This window comes from Lithobates pipiens, unplaced genomic scaffold (genome assembly GCF_037356315.1).
Source record: "Lithobates pipiens isolate NorthernLeopardFrog02 unplaced genomic scaffold, aLitPip1_a1.2 Scaffold_92, whole genome shotgun sequence".
NCBI classification, from domain to species: domain Eukaryota; kingdom Metazoa; phylum Chordata; class Amphibia; order Anura; family Ranidae; genus Lithobates; species Lithobates pipiens.
The window spans coordinates 622,810-649,457 of NW_027507915.1; the positions used below are offsets into that span (position 1 = coordinate 622,810).

At 44.5% G+C, this 26,648-nt stretch overlaps 1 pseudogene; it reads left to right on the forward strand.

Moving 5' to 3' along the window:
• Window positions 1-24,488: 24,488 nt before the first annotated feature.
• Window positions 24,489-25,451, forward strand: LOC143973689 (C3a anaphylatoxin chemotactic receptor-like; annotated as a pseudogene).
• Window positions 25,452-26,648: the final 1,197 nt, after the last annotated feature.

The window sequence follows — 26,648 nt, forward strand, 5'->3', positions numbered from 1 at the left end:
GAATAATCATATGAACACACGACAACTACTTACTTTTGTCCAGAACACGCTTGATCCTTACGTACTGCTCGTGCTCCCTCAGTTTCAGGTCTGACCAGCGTTTTCTCAGTTGATCCATGGATCGGTGTACCCCAAAATTAGGCAGAAGACACTTCACAACTTTATTCATGATCTTGGCCTTTCTGATATTTGGGTTTGGGTAAGGTCCATATTTCCCATCATAGTCGGTCCTGTTCAATATGTCGACCATCTCCAACATCTCTCCAAAAGACATATTTGCGGCCTTAAATCTTCTCTTCCTGGATCGGGACGTTTCAAGCTCCATCCTTTCCTCACCCTCCTCCTCGTTTAGTGTAATTATCATTGCGCACCTTTGTACTCTGCCCACTGCGCCAGAAGCGAAGGGGCGGGGAATAGTCTGGAAAGAACGTCAGGGGCGGGCAGAGTTGCGTGCATGCGCACTGTATATAAAACGTAACACGCATGTGTCGTACGCACGATCTGTGAACAGAGGGAGAAGCTGAGGCAACGAACGCGCCAACCAAGATACAATTTTGAACTTGGCACATCACTAGGCTACACTGCTTCTAGATTGAGGCCTGCATTAGTGGAGTTTAGCCTGACATTAGTGTTTGTCTTGTGTTGTGTCTTGCAGACATGGACGGCTTTAATGACTACAGCTTCCTCCCTCTATTCATCGATAAATATCGAGACCTGCCAGTCCTGTGGCAAAACACCCATCCTTTATACAGTAGCAGAGCAAAGAGGCAGGCAGCAATAATGGAACTGGTTGAGTTTGTGAAGCCGGTGGTCCCCAGGGCAGATGAGAAATATATCAAAAAGAAAATTGGTAACCTCAGGAGTACATATCTGAAGGAGAGGAATAAGGTGCTGAAGTCCATGAAATCAGGAACTTCAGCAGCTCAGGTTTATGTTCCCACCCTGTGGTATTATTAGAGGATGCATTTTCTGTCAGACCAGGCTGAGGCCAGACAATCCCTCTCTACTCTTCCTTCCACGCGTCCTTCTATGCTCCATTCCACACCCGCTGAGTCTTCCGATGCCCAACCTGGGCCTTCCACTCTGGAAGAACTGGAGGAGCCCAGCTTGAGCCAGGTATAGTATTGTTGTACATATTTGTGGAGTCAAAATGAATGATGTTAACTTGATTTTTGATCACTAATTGGTGAGTTTTGAAAGTGTTTCACATATCAATAGACAGTAGTGGCCAAAACCTTTGGGACAAGAAAGAAAAATGCTGGGCTCAGAATGATAGTCTTTTCTATTGGTTAACATTTTTCAACAGTGTTGATGTAAAAATTGTGTGTGTTTGATGAACCAAAAACTCAAACGATGTCCCTTTTTCATACACAGGAAGAACTCAGCCAGGAACAGGAGGGTGTGCAATGCAGCAGCCAGGAGGTGACTGTGGAAAGTGGCAGCCAGGAGGTGGCTGTGGAAAGTGGCAGCCAGGAGGAGGCGGGGTAAGCGGCAGCCAGGAGGAGGTGGGGGTAAGCGGCAGCCAGGCAGTGGGCAGCCAAAGGAGCCTCACCGAATGCCAGGTCCCTCCCCTCCGCCTTCCACGCAAAAGGGCGAGAAAGGGGGGGAATGTGGAGGAGTCGGCCCTGAGGCTGATTGGTGAGGCTTCTGCAGCACTACAAGCAAAAACAACACACCAAGAAGCCTTGGCTGCCTTGATTGTGTGCAAGCTGGAGAAAATGGAGCAGGGGCAACAGATCTGGTGTGAGCAGGTTATTCTCCACACCCTCAACACGGGTCTGTTGGGCCAAATGACACGAGAATCACACTTGTGTCATTTGGCCCATGCCCCTCCTCCTCCTCCTCCTCCTTCTGCCACACCTCCAGCACCACAGCCACAGCCTGGAAGGAAGCGTGGAAGGAAGACCAGAGAGTGATAACCTGGGTTCAGTCTGGTCTGACAGAAGATTCATCCTCTTGTAGTACCACAGCCTGGGAACAGAGATGTCATCTGCTGCTGTTCCGGGTTTCATGGACTTCAGGACCAGACTTCTCTCCCTCAGACATGTACTCCTCAAGCCACCAATTTTTGCTTTGAAATATTTGATGTGTGCCCTGGGGGCCAAAGGCTTCGCTAATCTCCCCAGTTTCAACATTGCTGCCTCCCTCTTTATCTGTTACTGACAGCGAAATAAAGGTAATTTTTGTTTGGATGAAATACTTGCGTATGTGTTTTCCTTCCAAAAGGACAGCTTATTTGTGAGCAGGCGGGTACATTTCCAAAATACAAAGTGAAATGAATAACAAGGGGTAACAACGCTAAACAACCTCCTGTAGATTAAAAAAGAAAAACAAAATCTCAAAAATCAAAGAATGTTTTTGCTGTAAGTTTACACAAAATAAAAATAAAATAAAATAAGGATAAATGAGCAAAGTGTCTATTAACCACTTGCCGCCCGCCCTATAACAAAATGAGGGCGGCAAAGTGGTTGCATAATCCTGACCGGACGTCATATGACGTCCTCAGGATTATGAGCCGCTGCGCGCCCCCGAGGGCGCGCATCGTGGCGATCGTTGTTGCGGGGTGTCAGTCTGACACCCGGCAACTACGATCTCGGTAAAGAGTCTCTGACGGAGACTCTTTACCATGTGATCAGCCGTGTCCAATCACGGCTGATCACAGTGTAAATAGGAAGAGCCGGTGATCGGCTTTTCCTCACTCGCGTCTGTCAGGCACGAGTAGAGGAGAGCCAATCGACTGCTCCTCTGACAGGGGGGTCTGTGCTAATCGATTATCAGCACAGCTCCCCCGAGGATGCCCACACTGGACCACCAGGGACGCCACCAGACCACCAGGGATGCTAAGCAAAAGGTAATCCTCCCTAGACCACCAGGGATGCCAGTCAGCACAATGGATGCCAATCAGTGCCCATAATGGATGCCAATCAGTGCCCACAATGGGCATCACTGATTGGCATGCATTATTGTTTGGCACTGATTGGCATCCATTAGTACAGTATAACACCAATGCTGCCTATGAGTGCCCACCTGTGCCGCCTATCAGTGCCCACCCATGCCCATCTGTGCCGCCTATCCATGCCCATCTGTGCCACCCATCCATGCCAATCCGTGCCAGCTATCAGTGCCAATTTGTGCCACCTATCAGTGTCCATCCGTGTCGCCCATCCATGTCGCCCATCAGTGCCGCCTGTCAGTGCCGCCTGTCAGTGTCCATCAATGTCACCTCATCAGTGCCACTTCACTGGTGCCACATCATTGATGCCCATCAGTGCCGCCTTATCAGTGCCCATCAGTGTAGCCCCATCAGTGCCCATCAGTGAAGGAGAAAACGTACTTATTTACAAAGTTTTGAAACTGAAACAAAAAAAACATTTATTTTTTCAAAATTTTCGGTATTTTTTTATTTGTTTAGCAAAAAATAAAAACCGCAGAGGTGATCAAATACCACCAAAAGAAAACTCTATTTGTGGGAAAAAAATGATAAAAATTTCATTTGGGTACAGTGTAGCACGACCGCGCAATTGTCATTCAAAGTGCGACAGCGCTGAAAGCTCAAAATTGGTCTGGGCAGGAAGGTGTTTAAGTGCCTGGTATTGAAGTGGTTAAAGGAGATTTACCCCCCCCCCCCCCAAAAAAAAAACATCCCAAAAATAAAAAAAACAATTCAAACATTGTGTAGATGTGACGCAAACTAAAATTGTATTACTGAAATGGTTAAAAAACAGTAATGAAATCCGTTCGGGAGAAGTGTGTGTGACTGTGAGCATCAAAGGAAGTTGGTTCTTGCAGCATTGTAAAGAACAAGAGAATGCGCTTGATGAATGATTTTTTTAACATTGCAGCGTGACGAATGTGCTATATCGCTTACGAGCCGTAGTTTTACTTGAACGAGCGCTTCCGTGTCGGAATTTGAATGTGAGCATGCGTGGCACGTGGTCCGATGAAAATGCTCTACACATGATCGGATTAGGTCCGTCTGGCCCAGTTGGTCGGGAAATCTTTCCAACATGTCGGAAAATTGGGTCGGACGGAGATTCGGACGGAATCAGTCCGATGCAGACCACACACACAGTCGGATTATCCGACAACACGGTCCGATAAGACTCATTCCGACAGATTCTCCGACCGTGTGTACAAGAGCTTACACTTCTGTGCCTCCTTATCTGCAAAGTCCAGTTTTTTTTATTACAGGGGGGAGGTCCATCAATCACCCTGCTTTCTCCGGCTTCTCCCAGGGGCTCCTGTCTTTGTTGTTGGTTAGATTAAAGGGGTTGTAAAGGTTTGTTTTTTTATTTTCTACATAGGTTCCTCTAAGCTAGTGCATTGTTGGTTCACTTACCTTTTCCTTCGATTTCCCTTCTAAATGTTTTTTTTTCTTTGTCTGAATATCTCACTTCCTGTTTCTCCTCAGTAAACTTCTCACCATCATCCGAGCGGTGGTTAGTCAGCCAGAACAGCTTACTGAACAGCTTACTGAGGAGGAACAGGAAGCGAGAAATTCGGACAAAGAAAACAAAGAAAAAAAACATTTCTGAATTTCTCACTTCCTGTTCCTCCTCAGTAAGCTGTTCAGTAAGCTGTTGTGGCTGACTAACAGATAAGGCGGCACCGATAGGCACAGATAAGGCGGCACTGATGGGCAAAGATGGGCACAGATAAGATGGCACGGATGGGTGGCACTAAGGGGCACTGATAGGTACCACTGATAGATGGGACTGATGGGCACTGATAGGTGGCACTAATAGGTGGCTCTGATGGGCGGCACTGCTGGGCACTGATGGGCAATGGTAGATGACACTGATGGGCACAGATATGTGGCACTGGGGTGCAGCACCTTAGTTGAGGCAGATTGTGGGCACTGATGGGTGGCACTGTGGGCACTGCTGGGTGGCACTGTGGGCACTGCTGGGTGTCACTATGGGCACTGCTGGGTGGCACTGACAGGGGGGACACATTTTTTATTGATGTGGCAAAGCAGGGGGCAGGTGGGCACTGGCAGGGGGCAGGTGGGCACTGGCAGGGCTGGCCGTGATCGGGACTGATGTCCCGATCACGGCCGCCGTAATCGGCTCTTTTTTTTCTCTTCGCGCTGTCAGCGCGAGGAGGAATAATAGCCGATTACCGGCTCCGTTGTATCACATGATCAGCTGTCATTGGCTGACAGCTGATCATGTGGTAAGGGGTCGGGATCGGCCCCTTGCTCGGATCGGTGATCAGGCGAGTCTCATAGATTCGCCGATCACAGAGCGCACAGCGCGCGCCCCTTAGGGGGCGCGCAGGCCGCTCGTGCACGGGATGACGTCAATAGACGTAGTCCCGGCAAAGGGGGTCCACGCTGTAGCCGTCATTCGGCTATAGCGTGGGTCTCAAGTGGTTAAACAATAAGTTGTGACGCGTTTCATCGTTACCCTTGCCAAAATATACTAAACTAAAAAATATAAATAAAGAAAGATACTCCTCATCCTTTGGTGTAGTTGAGCAGCTTTTTTCAGTGGCTGGCGTGGATCCAGTTGTCTCGTCCATCAAGCTTCTTTTACAAGGACCCAGTCACCTGGTCGGAAAGAATGTAAACCGGTTATTGTGTCAGGGTCCAGAAGGGACTAATGAACCATGTGGTGGACCTTTTGAAGTTGATGTTACAGTGACTGCACCCACCCCATCAGCTGAGAATGTCGACAGCTGCTGAGGAAAGTACAACCCTGTTTTGGGTTGACCTCCAAACAAACCTAACTCAATGACTGTGGTCACTGCGTGGCTTACCATCTGGATTGTAATACCTGGAACCATTGAAAAAAAGGTTCTTAGCATTTGGGATGGGGGATTCCTTCACCGGACTGCTGCTTATGCCGCGTACACACGATCGAATTGTCCGGCGTACTTAGTCCGACATACAATCCGGCGGATAGTCTGGCGGACTTTTCTACCGAACGGACTTGGCCACACACGGACACACAGAAAGTCCGACGTTCGCTTTGCGCGATGACGTACAGCACGTATGACGGGACTAGAAAAAGGAAGTTCAATAACCAGTAGCCAATAGCTTCCTTTTGTCGTACTTGCTTCTGAGCATGCGTCATTCTTAGTCCGCCGGACTAGCATACTGACGAACGTATTGTCCGCTGAAACCCAAGTCCGACGGGAAGATTGGATTGCAAAAATACTTTCTTAGTAAGGAAAAGTCCGCTGAAGCCCACACACGATCGAATTGTCCGCTGAAATGCGTTTTGGAGGACTAAGTACGCCGGACAATCTGACCGTGTGTACGCGGCATAACTGATTCAAATTTCATCAAAGAAAGACAGTCGTGGAACATGTCATCCTACTAGGTCACAAACTTGGCTAGAATTAGAGCGGTTAGTATTATTGGTTTTAAAATTTTTATTGTTACCTTTTTATCCCTTTACCCCCCCCCCCCCACAATTTTCTTCCTCATTACAAACTGGAGGAAGACACGCAGGGTTTAGAAAGGTGCAGAAAAAAAAACAATGAAGCAGTGGAATAGCCTATGATACTTTTACCTTCTTAGGTGTGTGTATTTATGCACGTGTACAGCTATCTACATACATCTGCTGTCTATGTACATACACTTTCAGAAACTCCTTGGACCTGAAAAGATACTTATAAACAAAAGCTATTGCTCTATACTTCATATTTAACCTGCAAAGAATGGTAAACAATACAACATTCATGTACATTGGTAAATTGCCACTGACATTCCTCAAAACCGACAACAACGAAACCCTCTGTAACTGTTACTTTCACGTTCCTACAAAAATACAACAGCCGAAACGCGTAGGAGGACTGCCGCAGTAGGTTCAAACATATTCTTGTTACTACATACAAACAATGAGAAGACTAAAACACGAGATAAACATTTAGATACAAATGCGGGGGAGATATTTCATAGTTCCTGTCATGGTTATGCAATAGTTTGTCTGTTTACCTGTTCCCATGTGTTCATCTAGAGACCAGCCGACCCTCACCTGTCTGCTTTTGTATCCATCCTCTGGCATGGCTCCACCCTAGCTCCTATCAGAGAGCTCTATATTAACCTGTGCACTGCAGGCCAGCCTTGCTGATCAACCTTTGTGTGTTAGCTTCCTGTTTCTTGCCGTGTGCTCTTCTACTGTTTTCCGTTACCGACTTTGGCGTGTCCTTGACTATCCCTGTTTGCCTGTGATCCTGACCTTTTGGCGTGTCCCTGACTATTCCTGTCTGCTTGTGGCCCCGACCTTGGCTTTGTCCCTCACCATCCCTATCCTCCTGTTGCCTACTGTGGGTGTGAGCTGGGGGATCCTGGGGGTCGCGACCTGGAGCCAGTTGCAGCCAAAGTCCATCCTCATCACTAGAGGCGCTGGTGAACACCTGTTGGCTCTTAGACTCCGCGCCCCGGGGAATCTTACGCTCTAACCCCAGTGGGATCTGTCCCCCATCTGCAGCAGTCAGCCGTAGGGTCCACAACCTTGCGGTTGTATATGTCAAACTTTAAGGGGTCTAATAGCCTGAGTCCCATACCCAGATTTCATGTTCCATCCAGCTGTCTGACTGGGGTGCCTGGTTCCCACCCCTGCATGGACAGACCATTGCCCATAGGATTCAAATCGTTTTTGTTTTTTTTGGCAATCTCTGCATCCAGAGAACCCTGCGCTTTATTTTCAGAGCGGTTATTGTTTGCACCTTTATCACTATAACCGAGCCCCGGAATTCTGATTATTATACACGGCCTGACCGGGGCTGCTAGAGAACTACTCCTTACGTTTATGCTAATACAATCACACAACCGGAATTCTGACTGTCATACACGCCCCGACCGGTCTCTCGATATCAATATTATGGCTTCTATCTGTACCTAGATGTTACAACAATAAAGTGGATGCCTCTCGTTTAATCTCTACCCAAAACTGTATTACAGTATAAAACTTCACAAAACATCTGGAATTAAATTCCAAACATCATATAGGAGACTTCAACCATTTAAAAAACCCTTTGTCCATGAAAGGGTTGACTCAAGGAGGTCAACCAAATGCCGCGTACACACGATCAAACAAGCGGGTGGAAAAGTCCGGCAAACTGAAGTCCGCCGGACAATCCCCCCGTGTGTAGCCTCCGGCATACTTTTTTGACCCGAAAGTACGGCGGACTTAGAAAGTAGTTTTGCACTCCAATCTTCCCACCGGACTCGCATTTCGGCAGACAATCCGGCCGTGTGTGTGCCAGCCGCCGTACTTTTGAAACAAGCTGACTTTTCCCGCCCGGAGAAAAGTCCCCTCATTTCGAGCGCGTCTCCAGGTAGGCGGGGCCCGAGAAGGAGACGTCGCTGGCCCCGCCACCTGGTATGGAGTTAAAGGGGAACCCCAATGCCGGAATGCCAATGTGTGGGGGTCCCTCCAGGTCCACATAAGACCCTTGTACGAGCACGCTACCCGGCCGGACAGGAAAGGGGGGGATGAGCGAGCGCCCCCCTCCTGAGCCGTACCAGGCCGCGTGCCCTCAACATGGGGGGTGCCTTGGGGAAGGGGGGGCCGCGCGCCCCCCCACCCCAAAGCACCTTGTCCCCATGTTGATGAGGACAAGGGCCTCTTCCCGACAACCCTGGCCGTTGGTTGTCGGGGTCTGCGGGCGGGGGGGCTTATCGGAATCCGGGAGCCCCCTTTAATAAGGGGCCCCCGGATACCCGCCCCCCACCCTATGTGAATGAGTATGGGGTACAATGTACCCCTACCCATTCACCTGTAAAATAAAGTACAAAAAAAACACAACACACAAGATAAAATAGTTTATTGCACAGCTCCAGGAGTCTTCCGTCTTCGGGGGTCTTCTCGCCGGACTCCTCCGCTATCTTCTTGTAGCTCTTTTACTAGTGGAGGAGCCCGGCTTTCTTCCTCGCCGTGGCCTCTTCTTCCGACTTCGGGGGTCTTGTCCCCCTCTTCGGTTCTTCTGCCAGGCCACTGCACCTTCTTCTAGCTCTTTTACAGGTGGTGGCCTGTACAAGTGTTTCTTTTCTACTGCAGGCGATACAATACAAAACTCAGCAAAAGCGATAAAACCCAAAACAACGGGGGGTGGGGGCATGAATTGCCCTCTGGGAAACTCAAAGAAAACGTCCAAACAATTAAAAATTTCAATAAAAAAACACACACTGCTAAAAGTGCAAAAACTCAGTTAAAGTTTGTCTTACTATCTATTGAAATTCAGTGCAAAGTAGAGATTTCACTTAAAACCAAAATACAAAAAAACGCAATAGTGCACAATGTAAAAAGTACAAAAATAGCTAAACGATTGAAAAGATTGAATTCACTTACAATTTAAACCAGTGAGTTTAACATTTATGCAAAACAGTTTCTCTGTTCCTGGTGTCTCACCCCTAAAATTGGAGAAATTTCCACTCTGGGAAGATTTACAGGCTAAACAGTATAAAATCCTTCAAATGCGGTTTCTCCCATATAAAAAGACCAAAACTGCACCTCTACAAACCAAAGTCACCTTTTTTAACACAGAACAGACCGTACTACTCACACTAAACTTCGAAAACCTGGCCCAAAAGCAGAGCAATTCCACCCAAAACCCAAAACACAGCAGACACAAAATGGCAATTGTAACAAACGAAAACCGGGCCACGACAAAATGGCAGATGAAAGCCCCGGCCACATGGTGACTACAACAAAATGTCCGACAACACATGGTAAAACAAACATTTGAAATGCCTTTGCTATTCCCACCAAAAACCAGCACTAATCAAGATTTCTTTAATAGAAAACCAAACAATTGAGAATGCACACTTAACCTTAGACACACACTTTGGGCTACATCAACTAGGGAAAAAATCCAAAAGTTACATAAAAAACAAAATAACAAGGCTCAAACATACACTCTTGTTCCCAAGGGAAGGTCATATACTTAACTCTGGCATCAGCTTCAACAAGAACAAGATAACAAGAGAAATACAAACAGTGATGGCTGCATGCATGGTCTTTTCACCTCAAAACAAAAGAGCTCCCCCCCATGTTATTGCCTAGAATCCTGTAAAACATGTCCCAACAATGCATGGCCGCTCTGACCCCTCTCAGCCACATGGCCACTTGAATATGTGGCAGCCATTTTCAAACCAAAACTTTCTACAAAATCATTTCAAAATGACTTCAATACAAACCATCCGTGTCTTGAGTCAGTTAAACAATCCACAAGACTCATGTGATCTACTTGTCTCTTACATAGGTAATAATCATAATTCATACATTTCTGTTTCTCATATGCATCACAAACTTTTTACACAGCATACAGTTACACAGCCTGCTCAGTCACACACAGCATTCACTTTAGATTCGTATTAACCACTTCCCGACCAGCGCACGACGATGTACATCGACAGAATGGCACGGACAGGCATATTGGCAGACATGTACGTCCAATCTTCAATGCCGCCCTGCCATCGAGAGCACGCCACCGGCGGCGCGCTCCTGCACTAGTCGGGACCCCCATGAGTCTGGTCGCGGGACCCGCGGACTCGATCGCCACGGGCATACCCGCGATCGTCTCACGGGACGGCTGAATGGAGGAAATGCTGTGTAAACAGCATTTCTCCATTCTGCCTAGCAACTAGTGACGCTGATCTCTGCTCCATGTGATTGGAGCAGAGATCAGTGTTCACTAAATGAAAGCCCAACCCCCCCACAGTTAGTAACACACCCCTAGGAATACTTAACCCTTACACTGCCACCCACTGGTTAACCCTGAGCGGGTAAATGGAATCGCCATTTATTTATAAACAATTTTGTCATGATTATCAAAATCATGTATTCTGATTAAGCAAGTGTATTTGTTTCAAATACACAGGATGTGTTTTCATAGCTGTCTTGAGAGTGTCGAAATGCCAATCACACCCCCAGCTGTGAGAGGTATTTTCCCAGAGAATCTGGAAGTGACACCTAGGTGCGAAATGACCATCCCTGTGTGAATATAAATACAATTACAACTTGATCAGACCTTCAAAGAGACGCACAAGACTCCCCCCCCCTTTTAGAATTGTATAAATGTTTTAAGGCTCCCAGCCTCAGGTAGAGCAATGACTTCACCATGTACTGTATGTACTGTATATGCTTGCTCCCCTGCCTATGGCTAAAACCATAGGCTTGTATATTAAATACATCTTTTATAATGTGGTTCAGCAGTCAACATGTTATTGGAATCCCCTAAATTCTCTGGGCTTCCCAATCAAAATGGTCCTTCGAATGCCGGAAAAGAAACTCTACAGACATTGCAAAGAAATGGAGCAGCACAAGCTGGGAATTCACTTAAAGGTAAGCTAATTTTTTGCTTACTGCGACTTCACCTTGTGCTGTGCCTATTTCTGTAAGTCGGTGTCATGTAGAAGTACTCTTTCCAAGAACCTTGACTGTTGAATTTTGTTATGTTTCTTTTTACTTTCCATACTACCTGTACTTATTACTGTCCTTGCAAGTGTGTGTTCTGTGTGAATGACTTGCCCTATTTCAGGTGCAATGTGTGCTTAGCTAGGATTTTTGCATTTCCTGCGTCTGGGTGACCAGCCAGGTCAAGAATCGGGTCTTCGGACTCAAGGGATCATTCATAGGTTCTGGCTGATAAGGTGCTATGTGTGGTGAGGCCCTGGTTTATTGCTGAGGGTGACGGCCTGCTTAAAAAACAGCGCCGCTTGAAACCATAGTACCAGTTTTGAATGAAATTCTATTTTTCATTTCGCGTCTGCGTAGTTCTCCATAAAACTACACCATGAGCAGATGTACTATCTCTCCTATTCTGCACAGTGCCTATAAGCTGATGTAGAAGACTTTAGGAAGCAGAACTATCAGATTCTATACTCTAGAATTTTCTCATATTGACATGTTTTTGTTACTGTACTGCCCCATTTGTTGGAATATGTGATGCTGTGTGTCCTGCATGAGTGGCTTGTCTAAAGGGGTGCTTGTAACATTTGTGAACTGTTTTAATCTGTCTGTGTGACCCTATTCAGTTGTGTGCCTATCATATGTGCTGCCATGTATCTTGCATATAAGTGGACTGTTTCTTTTTTTTTTTAGAAAGGAGTGTGTTACATCTTCCTTCTTTTTTTTTTTAGCAGCCTCTGTGACTAACACCCCCCCCCCTCAGTTGTGTGCCTGTCGGTCTGTGTGACTGATTAGTACAGTGTATCTGGTACATATCCTTGGCCAGGATTGGAGGCCAGATATACAGTTCCTGCTATTATTAAGTAAAATTGTATCTGTGTGACCATTGGATTTAATAATAGATGAATTCTTGAGGAAGTCTCACCACCGTGTGAGATGGGGAATTGTACCACCGAGTACACCCCAGATTGGGGTCTGTGTGATCCCACAGCTTCTCCTGGATTGCCAAGGATTCACCTTGGGAACAGGAGTGGCCGAGTCCCTCAAGGAATGGAACAAAAGCACACAGGGGTGTTGTACCACTAAAAGGCTATAAAAAAAAAAAAAAAAAGAGGAAATGAAAGAAACTTATTGTCCTGCATAATATTTTTGTCTACAGGTTAAGTGTGAGAGTTATGTTTGTTGTATATATGTGTATGAGATCCATGGATTGTTATGTCATGTTAGTTGTATTAACATGCCCAAAGTTCTGTATCAGCAAAACAGTTGATTATCCTTAGAAGTGCTTTGATGAGCGGGTTTAACAAAAAAGTGAGTGACAGAATAAATATAAGACCAGAATGGAGGACAATGGGGTCCTTTTCTATAATGGATTTGGCTAGAAACATAGAAAAGAGAAAGCCAGACCACAGAGAGTAATGTATGTATGGTAAATTTGTACCTGAAAATAGTGGTCATAAAAAAAATCAAGAATGATCAAGCTAAACCTCAAAATGAACCTGAACTAGAACAAAGGGAGTCCTCTTACCTGGGTAGATATTGACAAGAAGGCCAACCAGTGTCTAATAAAGCTTTTGAGAAAATTATGTATGCTGATGTTTCTCTCAAAGGTAATAGCAGTCAAGATGCTTTTGTACCCCTTACTTTTTCTAATTTTCCACATGTTAATTTTGACTGGTGGATTCTGGGGCGGCCAAAAAGGTTCTAAAAGCAGAAAATATACCTTCTAGTATACTGAGAGGAAAAATAATTAATGGAATTGGACTGGGAGGAGTTCCATGCCCACTTCAAGAAACCAAACCTGTTAAACTGAAATTAGGAAACCAAACAGAGATCATTACTAGTCTCTTAGTGTCCTCATCTACTCCTGAGAATCTTCTAGGGTCAGAGGTGTTGTCACAAATACAGGCCTGCATTCAATATACACCTGATGGAATTAAAGTAACAACCCCCCTATCTGATGAGGTGTTAAATCAAGCTTCTGCTGCCATACTACTAGCTAAATGTGTAGATACAGCTGACATTCCTGGCTTGAGTCAAGTACCTGAAACTCTATGGGCAATTGACAGGTATGATGTTGGATTGTTGAATGTGTCACCTGTACATGTCAAACTAAAGGAAGGAGCTCACCTTCCACGTAAGCCCCAGTATCCCCTGAATCCATAACAGATAGAAGGGATACAATTACAACTTGACCGATATCTGGAAAAGGATGTAGTTGCCAAATGTACTTCACCTGCAAATACTCCTCTATTTCCAGTTAAAAAAAAAAAAAAAAAAAAAAAAAGGGTGAACCAGGACAACCAACTGTATACCGGTTGGTACATGATTTGTTATTGATTTGGCTAATGCATATTTTTCTGTTCCTATTACCATAGAGTGTCAGCGTTATTTTGCATTTACTATGGCCGGGTAGCAGTATACCTGGAAGAGGCACCCTCTGGGTATGATCCAAACTCAGACCCAGGAGCTCATACTCTAAACCCAGGAGATTGGGTGGTGGTAAAGAAACACGTACGAAAAGGGCTTGAACCCAGGTACGAGGGCCCATTTCAGGTGCAACTAGTGACACACACAGCAGTGAAACTCTAATCCAAAGACCCCTGGATACACACTAGCCATTGCAAAAAGGTCACAGAACCTGCAGAATGAAGGTGGTATTACTCTCATGTTGTTTTTACAACACTAATCTCTGCTTTACATGTTGATCAAAATCATTATTTATCCTTACTTAATGTAACTGCCTTTATGCTAAACAAGACCAACTGTTGGATTTGTGGGGCACAGCTAGAGCATGGTAAGCAAGGCTATCTGCTGACTACAACTCCATTTTACTGGGATAATGAGACTAGTGAGTTTAACATTAGTATTAGAGATGTATGTAAAGCCAATTTTTCTATTGAACAGTATAGATTAACACTCCAATATCCAGGTAAAGGGAAATACTGCTATAGGAGAACAGACAAGAGTACATTTGTACAGGGGAGTAATACTACCATCACAGTTAGAGGTAAACAAAAAACAATCGTAATTCCTGATAAAAATACTACTGTGTATCAACTAGGGCATAGCAAATGTCAATATAAATTGAAGAATTGTACTAACACACCATCTAACTGCCAGTGTGTGAAGATCAATCAAGAAGAAATAAATTACACTGTTAATTGGACTTGTATGAATGAGCCCATGGAGGCATGGATGGAAAATGGTAATGTCAAAGTAAATGTATATGATCGTCTTCAATGTCTGAATATAAGTGATAATCAGACTCAGAAAGATATTGTATTCCAGGCCCATTTAATGCTAAAATACTATGAGTGCACCATAATCCCCTTAAACTTATTCTTTATATGTGGAAATAATGCTTACCGATTTATCCCTAAATACTTTAAGGCACCTGTTATTTAGGATATGTGCTTCCACAAGTAAGCTATTTTAAGCACCTCCCAAAAGGAAGCTCCCAAAGGCACTATAGAAAACATAGAGAAGTACCTGTGAGCAATCATCTCCTTAAAGGGACTGATGGAGTCTGGGAAGACGGATATGTACCAGACCATTTTGATATTAGTGAAGGTGATAGATTAGCAGCTATAATACTTCCCATGTATGGCCCAGCCAAAACTATACAAATGATAAGGAGACTGGCACGAATAATGAAAAAAAAAAAAAATAGTGAATGAAACGACCGAAACTGTTATCCTGCTAAATGAAGAACAAAAACAGCTTCGGATAGTGGCCCTACAAAATAGAATGGCCCTCGATTACTTGTTAGCTGAACAAGGAGGAGTATGTGCATTAATTAATGACACTTGCAGTACGTACATACCTGACTATAGTATTAATATAACTGATCACATCAATAAGGTAAAAGAAGTTATGGCTGCCTTAAAGAAAAGGCCTAAATCCATGCTTGATGGTATTTCTGATAGTATCAAGGGCTGGTTTAACAATCTTTTTGGTAATCTCGGTAAATGGCTTTCTGATATTCTGTATTCTATTGGAACTGTCCTCCTCTATGTCATGGGTTTCTTCCTGGCAATATATGTTTCTTATTATTGTCTTAAAATATGTATTACTAAACTCCTTAGATGCGCTACTAAACCAGCTTCTAATCCAAGGTTGGTCCCTTCCTCCTCATATCAGCACCTCCAGGATCCACATATGGGTAAGCCATACATGCCTTTAATAGTTACCAAAGGTGAATGTGATGTGGAATCACCACACGGGAACAGCGTAATGGAAACCGCTACACTGTCAATGGTCAGAGGCCCAAGTGTCCAACACAATTAGTGTGAAATATAATATTGCCTAAAGGTTAAATACCTCCTAATAATGTTTATTTACATGTTTGTGTGTATTAATGGTAATCTTTGTTTCCATAGACTGTTTCTGAAGAAGTTTTCCAATATGCTCAGTATGGTGATGTATAACTGTCGACAAAGAGGAACTAAAAAAAAAAAAAAAAAAAAAAAAAAAAATCAGTTTTTTTTGAGCTGCTCATTTTTAACCATGGTGAATAATAGTTTTTTTTATATAGTAATGGTATACCATACATAAAATCCACGTGGTAACATTTAGTTTGACGTCAAACAATTTTTTTTTGGGGTATTAGAAAAAGTGCACTGGTAAAATATCTAAGAAAGAAAATGTTAAATATCTCTAATGTTTGTTTTATTTTTAGGAGGAAAATATAATGTGTTTTGTTACTAAAATGTTGATGCTTATTCCTCAGATTAGTTCTATGTCCTGAGTTGATTTATTTAAGGTCTTCAGAACAGGAGACCACAGCCTTCAAAGACAATTCAACAATGGAAGTATTGTTCTAAAGTTTTTTTTTTTTTTTTATTTTATTTTCATATGTAAACATTTATGGGTTTCACTCCCCCCACTAGCTAAATATTGGTGCAGCCATCTGAGTCTATACTGCCCAGTTTCTTGTTCCTATTTACAGTATGAAGTGTTAAAAAATTTTTGTTGTGTTATGATCTGATGTATATGACTTTTGAAATTTTAAGAGTTTCAATGCCCTAGATCACAGGTGTCAAACAAGGCCCATGGGCTGAATCCGGCCCTCCAGGCCATTTCATGTGGCCCTCGCACCTCTCCTGCAGCTGCAGGAGAGCTCCAGCCCTCCTCTGGTCCTCCTTCAGACCCTGTACTTTCTGCTTTCAAGCAATGCATGCAGCTTCTTCCCAGCAGTAGCATAAGGAAAAGGGTTGCACTGTGATGTTAGGGAGAGTTGGGGACTATGGTGGGGTGGCTCTTGACATCTAATGTAAGGGGAGGGGATGTGTTGGACATCTAATCGTACAGATACAACCGGCCCTTTTGAGGACAATCATAATGCTGATGGGGCCCACAATGAAATTGAGTTTGGCACCCCTGGCCTAGATAATTAAGCATCTCCTGTCTTAGACTATGTTTCCACTATAGTGACCCCCCAAAGTCACATAATTCAGAGACTCTGGAGTGTGACTTTGATTCATCTCCACAGTCTCTAGATCAGAGTCGCATCAAGGTAGCGCAAGAACCTTTTCAAAGTTTCTGCAACTTTAAGTCGCAATAGTGGGAACTGAGCCTTATATAGTTTTTGTATATTATTTTATGATGAAAAGTTTTTATTAAGATTGAATTGAATAATTGCTGCTCTAGTTTAAACTATGATGACAAAAAAAAAAAAAAAAAAAAAGTAATGAATGTATTATTACTACATGTATGTCAGTATTACTACATTGAGTGTTATCAGTAGGTATGCTGGCATTATATAGTAGGTGAGGTTGAGAAGTCCATTAAGTCCAACCTATGTGTGTGATGTATTACTATTAGCATTTAGTTCCAATGCTTTAACTTATAAGGTCTGCGGTTGAGATTAGACCTCCTGTTAATTGAATTAGCTACTTGCCCAGCCAGTACTGCCTTTTCAAGCTGAAGCAGATTGCCTTAGGCTTTCAATAATAATGTCCCAAGCAAGTCTGCCTTTGTGTCTCCAAGTCTATTTTAAGCTAGTTTCCTGTTCGGTGACACCATGCAACTTCACTTATAGATTCCTGTGTGACTGTTTGCATGGCTACTCATTTCTAGCCGTCTTATGTGTCTTTGTGTATCTGTCCCCAATGTCTGTGTGTGTGTCCAGGCACAAACCTGGGTGAGTAAGAGGGCCGCAACCGGGGAACTGTTTGCAGCACAACCCATCTCTACCATTAAGAGCTCTGGAGAAGACAAGGCAGTTCCTTAGACTCTGCGCCTCGGCCCTTTCAAGGGCCCTCACCATTTTTGCATGTGCGGACATGCTGTGTTCTCCCCAGATAGTACCATTAGGTATCCTTCCGGCCTTAGAACCCTTGTATATCAACTGTATCTTGTGAAACTGACTTCCTGTGAACCCTGAACCCCAGTACTGCACTATACCCCTGTCATTCTTGTAAATCCTGTATTCTGTGCTCTCTTGTCTACGTTCCTGTAGGATCACTGATCCAAGATGTATATGATAGCAGCCCCCCCCCTCTGAGAAGCCTATTGTTCATGATAAATGTTTCATTGAATTCAGGATAGTCTAGATTAAATGACAGTTGAATAATATTTTATACTGAATGATAATGGCTTACGTTTTTCTTTTTTTTTTTCTAGATCGTATTTGCCTCTAGAACATAAATTTACTTCAGCAGTAAAAAACTCAACGGCTTTATGGGCATTTTTGTTAATGATCAAATGTTGGACTAACAATCTGAGTGACGCCATCTTCATAAATTTCCTCCCTGATTTCGTGGCTTTTTGACATCAGCCACAAACAGCATTGATGGAAAAGAGTGCTTTCAAAAGCTTTGTAAATGTCTGAAGAACTTTGATACTTATCATGTCAGCTGTCTAAGAAGAAAATCAAAAACACAAAAAGATCTGCACACCTACCGGAAGTTTCTTGTCATGTGGACTGCGATAGTCCTGAAGAAAAGAAGATTATGTATGAACATTGTATGCGTTCTTAAGGTGTTGCAGTGGAGTCTTATAGACTAGCTGTCAAAGTTACAGCGGAGGAATCAACAAAAGACTTGGCGTTCTTCATACATTGTTAGATCAACGTGTAATTTTTATTTTAGTGATTTTTTTGTATTTTTACATTTTTGTTTAGCCTTCAAAAAAAGCAAAATGAGGTTTTTCTGCAGAAGTAAATTGCGTACATAAATTAGGAGAAATATGAACTAGAAAAATATATATTTCAACTAAGATTAGGCAGTTAGAGAGATGTTGGAGCGATTGATAGGAATTGTAGTTGTATCTGCTTTTATTTAAAATGCCATTTGTGTTAGGTTTTATATGTTTTAATGAGACTTAGTTTTTTCCATCTTCCCCATTATCTTGACACTTAATATTCACATCTAGTTAGGCCCTACACAGCTTTAACTGTCACCAAAAGAATCTCTATACTGAATAGTCAAGAACCCAACTGTCCAGAACCACTATGTGAATTGTTTAGTTTAGTGCTGTTATCTTATGTTTTGTTAGTTATGTGGTCAATTTTTAATTTGACCAAAAGATGGGATTGAGCGGGTAAATGGAATCGCCATTTATTTATAAACAATTTTGTCATGATTATCAAAATCATGTATTCTGATTAAGCAAGTGTATTTGTTTCAAATACACAGGATGTGTTTTCATAGCTGTCTTGAGAGTGTCGAAATGCCAATCACACCCCCAGCTGTGAGAGGTATTTTCCCAGAGAATCTGGAAGTGACACCTAGGTGCGAAATGACCATCCCTGTGTGAATATAAATACAATTACAACTTGATCAGACCTTCAAAGAGACGCACAAGACTCCCCCCCCCTTTTAGAATTGTATAAATGTTTTAAGGCTCCCAGCCTCAGGTAGAGCAATGACTTCACCATGTACTGTATGTACTGTATATGCTTGCTCCCCTGCCTATGGCTAAAACCATAGGCTTGTATATTAAATACATCTTTTATAATGTGGTTCAGCAGTCAACATGTTATTGGAATCCCCTAAATTCTCTGGGCTTCCCAATCAACCCTTTCACTGCCAGTGTCATTTACACAGGAATCACTGCAGTTATATAGCAGTGATTACTGTATAAATGACAATGGTCCCAAAAATGTGCCAAAAATGTCCGATGGGTCCCCCACAATGTCACAGTCACAATAAAAATCGCTGATCGCCGCCATTAATAGTAAAAAAAAAAAAATAATAAAAAATTATTAATAAAAATGCTATAAAACTATCCCTATTTTGTAAACGCTATAGCTTTTGCTCAAACCAATCAATAATCGCTTATTGCAATTTTTTTTACCAAAAATATGTAGAATACGTATCGGCCTAAACTGAGGGAAAAAAAAGTTTTTTTATATATTTTTGGGGGATATTTATTATAACAAAAAGTAAAAAATAATGCGTTTTTTTCAAAATTGTCGCTCTATTTTTGTTTATAGCGCAAAAAATAAAAACCACAGGGGTGATCAAATACCACCAATAGAAAGCTCTATTTGTGGGAAAAAAAGGACATCAATTTTGTTTGGAAGCTATGTCGCACGACCGCACAATTGTCAGTTAAAGCGACGCAGTGCCTGAATCGCAAAAAGTGGTCTGGTCTTTGACCGGCAAAATGGTCCGGTCTGAAAGTGGTTAAATAGGACCTATAGTGGATTTAAATATAGGTGCGCCCCCCAATTAATAGATCCACTTACAATGGCAAAAATATAACCTACAATTAAAGTCCAACCATTATACAGAAAGTGACAAAAAAAACATAAGCAGAACTTATCCCAAACAGCGAATCAAGATCCCGAACACAGAACAGCAAAAATGTTCAAAAAACGTGAAGTATGGTTGTCTTACCATAGGCTGTCCTTTGCTGGTTCTGGTTCTGGATGTCTTTTCCCACTCAAATTAGGATGATCTGCTGGCCTCCTACCTGGCTCGCCAAAACTGTACAGGAAATTGTAACCTTCTCCTTACAGTGGTGTAGTGGGGGGGCGGCACAGTGGTGTAGTGGGTAGCACTCTCACCTAGCAGTAAGAATGGTCGCTGGTTCAAATACCAACCATGACACTACCTGCCTGGAGTTTGCATGTTCTCCCTGTGCCTGCGTGGGTTTCCTCCGGGTACTCCGGTTTCCTCCCACACTCCAAAGACATGCAGGCAGGTTAATTGGCTTCTGTCCAAAATTGGCCCCTAGTATATGAGCGGGGACCTTGGATTGTGGGCTCCTTGAGGGTAGGGACCAATGTGAGTGTGCAATGTAAAGGGATAGGGACAATTGTAGACACTCACTCAGGTTGAACTGGATGGACTGGTGTCTTTATTCAACCTTACTAACTATGAAACTATTGTATAATGCCAGGAAAGCGCGCTTGTATATCACAGACACAGATGCTGGTATCACGTTGAGCTTAGCAGAATCCTCCATTGAATGCTCTACTGCCTTTATTTATACTGTCAACACAAATAAACAAAGGAAGGTGGTGGCTTCAGAATCAGCCAATCAGACACTTGTATTCTTTCAAAAGAACCAATCCCACACATTTATATATTCAAATAGAATTACAGTAGTGACGTGTACAGGTGGTCATGTGCAGAGCCATGTAGCAAGCATCCCGTGAGACACTACTTACATGGCTCTGAACATGATCATGTGCACACTCCCACTGCTACAAATGACGGGAGCCATACTCTATCATAGCTCAGTGGGCCATAATTTTGTATGGTTATGCTATGGTTCCCATGTACCCAGATCTGCAACCTCAGGAGTTTAGATACGGTCGCCATGGAGTGGCCAGTCCCTTGGTGAGGCATTAACAAACACCCTTAAAAGAGCAAACAGATCTGCTGTGTCCACGGGAAGGTCTCCGCAGCCAATGGTCTCCCACCAACGTCTGTATGGGTGAACACGCTCAGCAACACTGACACTGGGGACATCTGACAAAATACATTAGTAAAAAATTTCCACAACAAAAGGGAGTTGAGGAGGAGCTGCCTGGAGTATTTCAGAGGGCCCAGGGGCCATACTGATCGCCAACAAATGGCTTGGCAGGGGGCAGGCCCCATCAAATATTCTGGGTCATCCCAGCTGGGGGCAGTGGAGTTCAGGAGGAAGATGGAGTGTCAGGCTGTCAGTGGCCCTTGAGGACAGCCCCCTAGTCTGGGGGGGTGACCTTGGATCTAGGCTTGGGTGCGGAAGGGACCCTCTTCAGGACACACAGAGGTGTCTTGACCAGAGGCACGGGAGCAGGAGAAGGACAGCAGGAGAACACTGCTGGGCAAATCTCCAGGGAGGAAGACAGCTAGGTAGGGTTGTTGAGTATTACAGTCGTTAGGGGCCTAAGAGGCAGCTTTAGAGGACTGGGTGCAAGCAGTCTGGGATGGATGCAGAATAAGTCTGGGAGTGCCATGGAAGTTTAGCCAGGTGGGCTGGCAGTGCCTGAAGAGGTGGTGCTGGGATCAGCAGCCAAAAAAGGACAGCTGGACACTAGGACTAGGGCTACACAAACAGGGGGCCCGTGGTCACTGCCTGTAACAGGCCTTTGCTATTAAGTATGGTCCTAATGTTCGAGTCGAACGTAAGTACATCATAACTGCAGTTCATAAATACATACTACACTAGCTGCACTATATACTTTGAACAGTATTACCGTATATACTCGAGTATAGGCCGACCCGAATATAAGCCGAGGCCCCCAATTTACCCCCAAAAAAACTGGCAAACTTATTGACTCGTGTATAAGCCGAGGGTGAGACATGCCTGTCCATCCCTGTGTGTCCGTCCATCCCTGTGTGTCCGTCCATCCCTGTGTGTCCGTCCATCCATCCCTGTGTGTGTGTGTGTCCATCCATCCATCCATCCCTGTGTGTGTGTGTCTCCATCCATCCATCCATCCATCCCTGTGTGTGTGTGTCTCCATCCATCCCTGTGTGTGTGTGTGTGTGTGTGTGTGTGTGTGTGTGTGTGTGTGTGTGTGTGTGTGTGTGTGTGTGTGTGTGTGTGTCCAGCCTACCTGTGTCCCGAGCCTTTGTCCCGAGCTTCCGTCCCGTGCCTTGCCTCCTTGCCTCCGTCCCGTGCCGTGCCTTGCATCCGTCCCGTGTCGTGCCTTGCCTTGCCCCCGTCCCGTCCCGTCCCGTGCCGTGCCGTGCCTTGCCTTGCCTCCGTCCCGTGCCCTCTTCGTCGGCGGCCATTGTAAAATTCAAAAGCTGCGCCGCCGCCTTCGCCTGTGATAGGCGGAACACTGAATTTCCCAGCAGCCTGTGTTCCGCCTATCACAGACGTCGTATCATCCTCGTCCGTAGTACGAGGATGATACGATGTCCGTGATAGGCGGAACACAGGCTGCTGGGAAATTCAGTGTTCCGCCTATCACAGGCGAAGGCGGAGCCGGAGGCGCGGCTTTTGAATAGAATGGCCGCTGTCTGTCTGCTCGACACGCTGATCGAGCGGGCAGACAGCGATGACTCGAGTATAAGCCGAGGGGGGCACTTTCAGCCTCAAAAAAGAGGCTGAAAATCTCGGCTTATACTCGAGTATATACGGTATATATATATATATATATATATATATATATATATATATATAAATATATATATATATATATATATATATATATATTCTACACTAACTGCACTCTACTCTGAAAAGTATCATATATATACGCTAGTATATATAATACAGTGCAGGGTATATAGGGGAGTGCAGAGTATATAATACAGTGTTTTAAAATGGTTAAGGAGAACCCTATGACAGAATTAAGAAAAAAAACAGCGTGGGGTCCCCCCTCAAAATCCACACCAGACCTTTATTCGAGCATGTAGCCTGGAAGTCAGGATGGGGGGATGAGCATGCACCCCCCCCACTCCTGAACCATACCAAGCCACATGCCCTCAACATGGAGGGGTGCTTTAGGGCAGGATGATCCTGCGCCCCCCCCACCCCAAAGCACCTTGTCCCCATGTTGGTGGGGACAAGGGCCTCTTCCCAACAACCTTGGGCTGTGGTTGTCAGGGTCTGCAGAATTATCGGAAACTGGAAGCCCCCTTTAACAAGGGGGCTCCCAGATCCCGACCCCCCCCTCATGTGAATGGGTATAGGGTACATTGTACCCCTACCCATTCACCAAAAAAAGTGTCAAAAAATAAAAACCACAATAGACAGTTTTTGACAATTCCTTTTGGTGTGGCGTTCCCCTTGATATCCATACCAGACCTGGTATGGACTGGGGGGGGTCCATAGATTTTTCATCTATTTTGCTGGGACCCGGTAATACATTACACTCGCGAGCAAGTTTAAATGACATTCTTTCCTTTAGAAATGCCATTTTTGCTGCGGCATTTTCTACACATTGCACAGATGCGCCACTTTACAGGCAGATGAAGGGGACCCCACAGGCACGATATTTAAAGGAATATTCGATTTTTATTATTTCACTTTAAGCATTATCAAAATCACTGCTACTGAAAAACGATTGTTTTAAAAACTTTTTTTTTCCATTGATACATGTCCCCTGGGGCAGGACCCGGGTCCCCAAACTGTTTTTTTTTATGGCAATAACTTGCATATAAGCCTTTAAAATGAGCACTTTTGATTTTTCATGTTGCGGTCCCGTAGACTTTAACTTGCATTCTTCTAAATACATGAACTGTTAAACCTTCATGCACGCTGTATTTGCTGCTTCCTTGACTTTGGTACCTTAGTCCTGGCCCCCGCCCACAAGCTGATTGGGCCTCCTGTCATGTGACTGTTTCACGTGGGGTTGTGCTGAACTCAGTTTGGCCTGAACTCCCGTGAGACTGTCACATGACAGCAGGCCACCATCTCAATCAGTTGTGGTCATGGAATTCCCCACCCCCCCCAACCCCCCATGTAACAAAGGGGCAGCCATAGTGATGACATCATTGACCTAGCATGGCCATATTTGGACAATATATAACCATGTGGCCATAAAGGGGTCAATGATGTCACCAGCAACCCCTTTTGTTGCGTGCGGCTGCAGAGTGGAGGAATTCCAAGGCTGCGGCTGATTGGGCCTCCTTGTCTCCCATGGCTTTGGACCAAACTTTAGCTTATCGTTAGTCACAGAACTTCATCAAGACCAGTCATAACCTCATACTTTATGTTACATTTCGATAACGTCTGATTGGATAGGAGAACAAGATCTCCATCGTCAGTGATGTGACGGAACCACCCACCTTTTACAACCACGCGCATTTGTTCAATGTCCTGGTTTTCTCTTTCACGACCCTCGTAGGCGTCCCCGGCAATGCTCTGGTGCTTTGGGTTACCGGAGTGAAGATGAAGCGGACCATGACTACCATTTGGTTTTGGAACCTTGCCGTGGCCGATATCATGTGCTGCTTGTGTCTCCCGTTGATTATAGTGCAGTACTTCTACTCAGATTGGCTGTACGGTCCCGTGCTCTGCAAGGGTTTAACCTTCATCACTCTTTTAAACATGTTCACCAGCGTCTTCACCTTGGTGCTTATCAGTGTTGACCGGTGCATCCTGGTTGTCCTACCCATTTGGGCCCGAAATCACCGAGGAGTACGAAAGGCGTGGATGACCTGCTTGGCTATTTGGATGATGTCCTTCATAATCTGTATACCTAAGTTCCTGTACAGAACTTTCTCCGCTTCCAATGGGTCAGTTCAATGCACTTCTGAACCGCACATGACAGCGCCCACCACTTACATCTATATGGTTTTTGGTTTTCTGCTTCCATTCCTAATCATTTCTGCCTGTTACATTTCTGTGGCTTTTATATTACACAATAGAAGAGCTACAGAAGTTGGTAATAAAATCATCAAGGTGTCTTTAGGGATCACAGTCGCATTTTTCCTCACCTGGGCCCCCTACCACATCATGGGCGTAGTCCTGATATTCACTGAGAATGAAGTGGCGGGCATCCTAGATCTGTTCTCGCAGGCCCTGGCCCTGTTCAATAGTTGCGTCAACCCGATTCTCTATGTCTTCATGGGGAAAGATATGAAGGATATGGTGAGACAGTCTATTGCGAGACTCATGCAAAATACATTTAGTGAAAGCCCGTCACCTCGCAGGCCAAACCGGGTGACCGAGGACGTGACTCCACAGTAAGGATCTCGGTGTAAAATGCCAAAAGGACGATTGCCAAGACGAAGAAAGACCTCTGCTTGAATGTTTAGAAGGACCTGTAGACTTCTTTGTTGTATTAGGGATTTGTGAGCAACTGGCTGCTGGAAATCCATGCATGCTAGGGTAGCCATGTGTTGGCAGATGTCTTGTACCAGTCACGTGCCATCAGGGCTGTTTGACCAACTCAGACAATGGGTGTTAGCAGCGCGTGCACTGCATGTAGGCTACTCAACCTGCCTGCTATATCACATTGACATACCCCATGCTTATGAAAACCTTGGACTTCAGCAGGGCTGTCTTGAATATTGACGGGACCCTGGACAAACATTTTCTTGCCCCCCCCCCCAACATCCCAAAAAACAAACAAACACACTCATAGACTTGTCCCATACTACCTGCATCATTACATGGGACCTCCCCTCCTCCATCATTACACAGAGCCCCTCCCCCATACTACCCCAATCATTACAAACGATCCCTTCCCCCATGCTATCCCCATCATTACACAGAGCCCCTCCCCCATACTACCCCAATCATTACATGGGACCTCCCCTCCTCCATCTTTATACAAGACCCCTTCCGCATACTACCCCAATCACTACAAACGATCCCTTCCCCCATACTATCCCCATCATTACACAGGACCCCTCCCCCATACTACCCCAACCATTACATGGGACCTCCCCTCCTCCATCTTTATACAAGACCCCTTCCGCATACTACCCCAATCACTACAAATGATCCCTTCCCCCATACTATCCCCATCATTACACAGGACCCCTCCCCCATACTACCCCAACCATTACATGGGACCTCCCCTCCTCCATCATTATACAAGACCTCTTCTGCATACTACCCAATCATTACAAATGATCCCTTCCCCCATACTATCTCCATCATTACACAGGACTCCTCCACCATACTCCCCTCATTATTACACAGGACCCCTCCGCCATACTCCCCTCATTATTACACAGGATACCCCAATCATTACAAACAATCCCTTCCCCCATACTATCCCCATCATTACATAGGACCTCCCCTCCTCCATCTTTATACAAGACCCCTTCCACATACTACCCCAATCATTACAAACAATCCCTTCCCCATACTATCCCCATCATTACACAGAGCCCCTCCCCCATACTATCCCCATCATTACATGGGACCTCCCCTCCT